Consider the following 7,911-nt stretch of genomic DNA (forward strand, 5'->3'; position numbering starts at 1 on the left):
CGTAATCCTGACGTTAAAAATAATAGCAAAAAATATTTCCGCTTGATAGAAACGTTTCTTCAAAGTATGCAAACTTTTGTTCATTACAGTTCTGTTGCATCGCGTTTTGCACTTCGTCTAATCCCCATTTAGGTACGTAATTGCAGTTTTCTGCCGCCCAGTCGGTATAGCGGTCAGGGAAGCTGACTGCGATGCCGAAGGGTCTGGGTTCGAATCCCGGAGAAAAGATGGTTGTAACTGTCCGTCTCTTTATAGGAAAGGCGACGGTGGCCCACCTATTAGGTGCCTCCATAATAAAGAGACCACCACATCCGGCCTTGTATAGATTAATGGACTGGGTTACATTTGTAATTGTTCACAATCTGCCATTGGGAAAAAAAAAAAAAAAAAAAAAAATTGGAGTTTTCTGCCTAAAATCAAGCACTGTTACATATTGCCACGCTGGAATTACATTTTCCCTTTAGTTCTGTAATGAGTGCTTAATGATGTCTTCAAGTTGGTTTTTCCAATAATATTTAAATGATTTCATTGAGATCTATTATGATATAGAAGACTTTATTTTTTGTTTAAACTTTTAGTATTACAGTACGAAGTCCGTAATCTGGATTCGTCGGGACTTTGGCGATTCCGGATTAGGGGTTTTTCCGGATTATAGATCATAAATTTAAATTTGGTAAGATGGAATGCAGAAATTATACAATTAAAAATATGAAATCGTAATTTATGAAATAAAAAGCAATTATGATCTAAAGGGTATCAAAATTTACAAACAACAACAACAAAAAAAAAGTTTAATATTTATTTTATTTACTTTAGTAAACATTTCTTTCAATGTAAGTTGTTTAAGTTGCTTCGTTTTTTGTGCTAATACTTTCTCTTTAATTCTATAAACAGACATAATTTCTTGTTCAGTTACAAAGTTCCACTGTTCAAGTCCTGTAATTGCTGTGTCGAGAATATCGACTAACTTGCCAATCGAAATTTTTTCGTTTTCAATAACCTCTCTGTCACTTTCTTCATTATCGGAAGCGGTATTTTCTGGATCTAGAACCATACTACAGATTTCGCCGTCCGTTAATTGATTGATGATTGGGGCATTGTCATCGCAATCAAAAACTTCTGCAATATCATCTTCATTTATTACCGCTTTTTCACATTTCTTTTACAAAATCCAATAACTTGTTCTACATAATTTGCAGTTTATCTAAATCCCTAGTCCTACCATGCAGGCGAGGCATATGAGAAAATGGGTCTGATGACCGAAATGTAGAAATGCCTTTTTCTTCGTAAGTCTAATTTTGAATCGTAACTGAGTAGAGGGGTGAGACTTTGAATCACGCCGATAGTTTTTCCCCGAACGTGCATAATGTGGTCCTTCCAGTTGAACTTGGTGTTGAGTACAATACCTAAATACTTTGCCTTGTTAACATAGAGGACCTCAGTGTTGAAGAGCATAAGTTTCTCAGTGATAATAGTCTGTGAGTGCTTCCTCCTTATAATCAGTAGTTGGGATTTATCCGCATTGATACATATCCGCCATTTGCGACACCAGTGCTAAATTTGCGGTATAATGCTCTGCAGCTTGCGGATCGCAAAGTTGGGGTTTGCCGACTTCACTGCTAGTGCAGTGTCGTCAGCGTAGCATCTAAGAAAATAATTATAATCCAGTTTGGCTCTTGGTATGTCTGCGACATAAAATAAGTACAAGACAGGACCTAAAATACTCCGTTGTGGGACGCCGGCCCTAATTCTCTTAAAGTCCGAGCTCCTTTCCTATAGAAGCATGAAATTTACGCTCGCAAAAAAAGGAGTAAATAATCCTGATAAGAGCAGGCGAAAAGCCGTGGTTAATAAGCTTGAAAATAAGCCCCTCATGCCAAACGCGGTCGAAGGCTTTCGCCACGTTTAGCATGAGTAAGGCGACAGTCTGATGATTATGTAGAGAGCTGCCAATGTATTCAGCGAACCTAATAAGCTGCTTCGGGGTGGATAGCGAGCGTTGGAAGCCAAATTGCTCAATAGGAAGCTTCTCCAGATAAGGCTTCATGCGTTTCAGAATAATCCGCTCAATTATTTTCCCAAGACCGGGGAGAAGGCTAATAGGGCGGAAGCCCTCTGACTTGGTCGTGTCCTTGCCTGGCTTTGGTACTTTGATATGCTATTAACAGCGCTCTTTTACAGTACAAAATTAAAAAAGAAAGCTTTTTATGCTTCGCTGATTGGCAGTAACTTCTTATCTTTACTTGTGTCACACAAAAATCGCTGATATCCTCCGAATTGTTAAAAAATATATGATATATACAGGATATAGATGGATTAATATTTGTCAGCAGAGACTGAAATTTAATTAAATTATACTAAAAGATGGATTTTTCTCTCATTAATAACGATGTAGCATGATATAAAGAATTCCGTAAGTTATAAACACTCTGTTCTGCATTTTATTAAAAGCTCAACAGTAGTTTTTGTGAATTGACTTTACCTCTTATCAGCTGCAAAATATAGAAAATATCCAGTGGAACCACGGGGTGTACGTTCGATTTGAAATGAGTCCGACTTGGTATATGTCCTGTTTGGACGCAAAAATATTTGTTTGGTATAGGTTATTTGGGTACTTTTCCGTTTCGCCGGCGCAAATTTCGCCAAGCAGACTTTCTTGGCGAAAACACACAGTATACACATAAAAAATGTTGACAAATGTTAGTTGTAAGAATTTTTTTATTTTGAAGTTATAAACATTTTAATGTTGTTTAAAATTTTGTAAAAAAGCCAATAAATAAAGACAATAAATTTGTAAAAAGACATTAAGAATTTACTATATCTCATGATTCAACATCCTGATTCACCGGTTCATATCAAGTAACCTCCTCTCACATAAACTACGCTACAAAAATCCAATTCTCTCAGTAATTCTCTGCATTAATTTCAAGTTAAATTTTAAATTAAATCTTATGGAATACAAGTTTAATGCAAAAATTATTTCAATTTGTACGAACAGCTTACTCAGAAATTATGTAAAACCGTAGTGCTTAACTTCGCTAGAGCATTCTCATTACAATTGATGAATTTAATTGACTTTGTCTTTTCTATACTTTTGCCTTCTGGTGAGCTGCGTGATTGCATCCTAATTGACTTAATTACTGCAAATGGCCAAATGGCCTTAGGCCATAAGTTGAACTACAGTCAAAAGTCGTTAATCCTGAATCGTCGGTACTTCGGCGATACCGGATTATCGATTTTTCCGTATTATAGATCATCAGTTTAAATCTGGCAAGATGGCATGCTGAAATTATAAAATTAAAAATATGAAACCGTAATTTATGAAATAAAGAACAGTTATGATCTAAAGGGTATCAAAATTTAACAAAAAAAAAAAAAAAAAAAAAAAAAAAAAAAAAAAAAAAAGCTTAATATTTATTTGTTTACTTTATTAAACATTTCTTTCAACGTAAGTTGTTTAAGTTGCTTCATTTTTTGTGCTAATACTTTCTCTTTAATTCTATAAACAGACATAATTTCTTGTTCAGTTACAAAGTTCCACTGTTCAAGTCCTGTAATTGCTGTGTCGAGAATATCAACTAACTTGCCAATCGAAATTTTTTCGTTTTCAATAACCTCTCTGTCACTTTCTTCATTATCGGAAGCGGTATTTTCTGGATCTAGAACCATACTACAGATTTCGCCGTCCGTTAATTGACTGATGATTGGGGCATTGTCGTCGCAATCAAAAACTTCTGCAATATCATCTTCATTTATTACCGCTTTTCCACATTTCTTTTACAAAATCCAATAGCTGGAAAATTTCACCTTTAGTTTGTGATGTCCTTCAAATTCGCAGCTATCATCTTCATCGTCCTCACCATGAAATATGAAAGCTTCAGAATTGGAAACTCTTTTTGACATAATCGAAAGTTCAAGCTTAATTTTTATACAATTGTTCTAACAGTCTGCAAAATATAATAAGCCGGATCCAATTGGAAGATTAAGGAACAGCACAATCTGCAACATTAACTGAAATGCCTTAGAATCAGTAAAGATAATTTTACTCTAGCTTATACCGTCCGTTATGTATTAAACGTGCATGCGTAAAGCATACAAAAAAAGTTTGTGGCTTAGAGGTCCGGATTATAGATCATTCCGGATAATAGACGTCCGGATTACGGACTTTGTACTGTATTATTTATATGTCTGGATTTCAATCTTTTATGTGTCATTGTATTGTTTTGCGTAATCTCTTGTAAGGTATATTTTAATTTTATAATAGTTATTTTAATTTTAAAGTCGCTTTCCTATTAATAATTGTTTCGCTTACAGCTCCCTACCAGAAAAAGTTTTTAGAATGGCTTTGAATGTAAATGAGTTAGAAGCAGTATTTAAAGAAGGTTCAGCTTACTTCGTCAGAGAGAGCTAGGAATCCCGAGTAGCCCGTGTTTGCCTTTGGATTAAATCTCTGTTAAGGTTGTTACGCTCGACCGTATATTATGTGCCTTTTGATACTAGCCACTAGTTTAAATTAAGGGTCAACTACTGTAGATAATTGTGTTAGCTTTGGCTAAATCTCTTAGTTCTAATTTAGTTCTTATTTCTGGCGAAGGCGTTGCTCATACTTCACTTCTTCCTGCTTTGAAAAAAATACCTAATGTCTCTACAAGCGTAAAATTTGTATTTTTAAAACCTAGTTTTATATTGTGTATCTATCTACAATATTATACATATACGCTATTCCAAACTTTATTTCTTTGTTTATTTGAATAAGAGTAAAATAACCTAGGATTGCTTGCCTAAGAGAAAGAAGTCTTTCATTGAAGATTTTCTAAAGGAAAAATGATTTCTACGTAGGTCATTCTGAAATTTTTGAGATCGCAGACGATAAGCGGCAGAAACACAATTAACGGTTAGATTTGAAAATATGAACTGCTTTAGCCTAGCAGATAATTTTTTTATCGGCCAATTGCAAATTAAGTAAAGAAGAATGCTTTAAACAACTACAATTGGTATTTGGAAATGAAGCTCCATCTCGTACTACTGCATTCAGATGGTATTGGGAATTTCACATAGAAAACAACTCTCCTGAGGATGAAGAACACAATGGAAGGCCTTTGTCAGCAGTAATCCCAGATAATATGTCTACCACACGGAAAATGTTAATCGATGCACCTACCAAATGACACAGAAGGAATTTAACATTGGATCCGCCGCCATACAAAAAATCATTCCTGAAGAATTACATATTGTAGGGTTTATATTTATTTTAACTAACATTTATTTTAAGTTTAAACTATCTTTCCTGTCAAGCCTTACTTTCCCCTGGAACTGCCAATGCCAGAATATGTAAATTTTAGTAGAACTCGCAAGGATTCAAATTATCAGCGGAAGTATTCTGATTTAAATAGAAGGAAACACGTTCGGTGTGAGAGATTCTCTTACTTAGCGAGCGCGGAGGTAGTTAGGGAGAATTGAAGAACCCCGCGCTGCGGCCTATGTGCTTGGCGGGAAGTAGTGGTCATCGTTCCAGTGAGCTTCAAGTCTGCTGAATTAGCAGCGGTTTTGTAAAACGCGGTGAGTTAGTTATTTTAGAGAGCCTCGTAGTTAGAATATTGTCTTTATTTTCTTTTCAGGTTCTTATTTTTATTTGACTGCCTAGTGGGCACAGTCTGTAAGCGTCAAGAGGACACCATTGTAATTTATTACGTTGAATAAAAAGGGACTTAAACCCTTTATAAGACTCTGTGGTTTATACAAGCTTTCACAGTCACCTCTTGGTTGCGTGCAAGTTAGAGGCGCGCAACGTTATATTGGCGCCCGAACACTTATCGAACTGAAATGGCCGAAAACTGGATGGAAGCCGCTGGACAACACCAAGAAATGACAACGCAGTTAGAAGGATTTGGATACCTGGTCCAGACTTTGAGAGCATCAATCAAGCCAAACGTCTATTTCGACGGAAAAAATTCGGTGTCCGTATTTTTAGAAGGTATAGAAAACCACTTTCAGCTCTACCCTGTGCCTGAAAGACAAAAAGTTGCCATCGCCACATCAGCAGTAAGAGGACAGGCCGCGCTATGGTGGAAAAAATATAAGCAAATTTCTTCTAGGTGAATTTGGAAGCCCGACGTATACATTTGAAAATTTCAAAAAATCGTTAGTAAAGGCCTTCCCCATAGTGAAAGATCGCGCACGGCTGGAAGCCGAGCTATATAGTTTCTATCAACGGGATACAGCACAATTGACGGAGATGCGGAGATAATTGAAATAATATTACCAAGATTGTTACCCGCTGTCCAAGACTACTTTGAAATTAGAAACCCAACCACATTGCAAGAACTTTTCGAATTGGCGGTGAAATTTCAAAATCGCAGAATAGCGGAAAGAGCGAGAGGGGAAACATATTCTCAAAGTACCAGAAGGAAGGAGGAAACCAGAAATGGAAATCGCTCGTATTGGGGAAAGAACTATCAAGCTAACGCATCGAAACTCGAAGGTCAAGGCCCAAAAAGAAAATTTGAAAATAAGCATCCGCGTACCCAGAAGACACAGATTGAAAGGAAAGCTTTAAACGACTAGAGGGGCCTGTGAAAGGGAGGGTCCAGACCCCGGAAGTTTTAAAAAAACCCTCAAATAGACATTTAAATACAGTCATCGTAAAAATCTCACAGCTACCAATTATACAAGTCCTGGTTGGCGATGTACCAGTAGAAGCCCTCATCGATACAGGAGCAGAAGGAAATTTCATGAGTGAAAATTCTTCAAAAAGAATTTTTTTAGGATACGACTCTTTAAAACCAGAAATACGGAAATTATAGCGGCGCAAGGAAAAACATGTCACTGCATCGGGAAAGTATCATTAAACGTACAGGTAAAAGAGGAAAATCTCAAAGTATTAATTTTTGTGGTGAAACACCTGCAACACTCTCTTATTTTAGGTATGGACTTTTTAAGGGCCGCGAGGGCCAAATTGAATTTTCAAGATAGTTCCATGGTGCTGGAGATGGACCAGAGGGTGGTGGAACCTGCGGAGACACCTGAATTGGATCTTAGCCATTTGAATGACCAGGAAAGTAAAGCAATACAGCAAGTGGTGAGTAATTTTTCTCATTTGTTTTCAGAAAAACCGGGAAACTGTCAGATCGTGACTCACAAGATTTAATTAAATGCCGAAAAACCTTGTAGGACTAAACCGTATCGCTATGATAAACAAAAAGATTTAATCATCGAAGAACATATTCAGGAGATGTTAAAGAATAAAATAATAACGCCCATAAATAGTGAGTACGCGAGTCCAGTCGTACTATGTAGGAAAAAGAACGAGTTTCCTCCTTCAGATAAAAGGGTTTGGAGGTTTGCTATCGATTATAGAAAACTAAATAGTATCACTAAATTTCCAGTTTACCCTTTGCCGGTTATAGACGAGATCATTAGACAGATCAAATCGACAAGATATATGTCTACTTTGGACTTAACGTCTGGCTACTATCAAATAGCTATGAGACCCGAAGATATACACAAAACCGCGTTTATAACAAAATCGGGCACTTATGCATTTTTACGCATGCCCTTTGGGTTGTGTGGGGCCCCATCAACTTTCCAGAGAGCTATGGACATTGTTCTAAATCCTGTCCTAGGAAAATCAACTTTAATTTATCTAGATGATATAATTATAACGAGTAGTACGTTGGAACAACACATTAATGACCTCGAACAAGTTTTTAAATTATTAAAAGAGGCCGGTCTTACAATTTACGCCTCAAAATGCAAGTTCGCAACTAAAGAACTTAAATATCTCGGTTATAAAATTTCGCAAAAGGGTATAGAAACGCAAGATTCAAAAATAAAAGCTATTAAGAATTTCCCACCGCCCAACACCGCCAAGAAACTTTCGTCTTTCCATGGATTATGTTCTTACTATCGATC

Source organism: Stegodyphus dumicola, chromosome 10, assembly GCF_044657685.1.
Source record: "Stegodyphus dumicola isolate Sdum_Otavi_A_Nest chromosome 10, ASM4465768v1".
Classification (NCBI taxonomy): Eukaryota; Metazoa; Arthropoda; class Arachnida; order Araneae; family Eresidae; genus Stegodyphus; species Stegodyphus dumicola.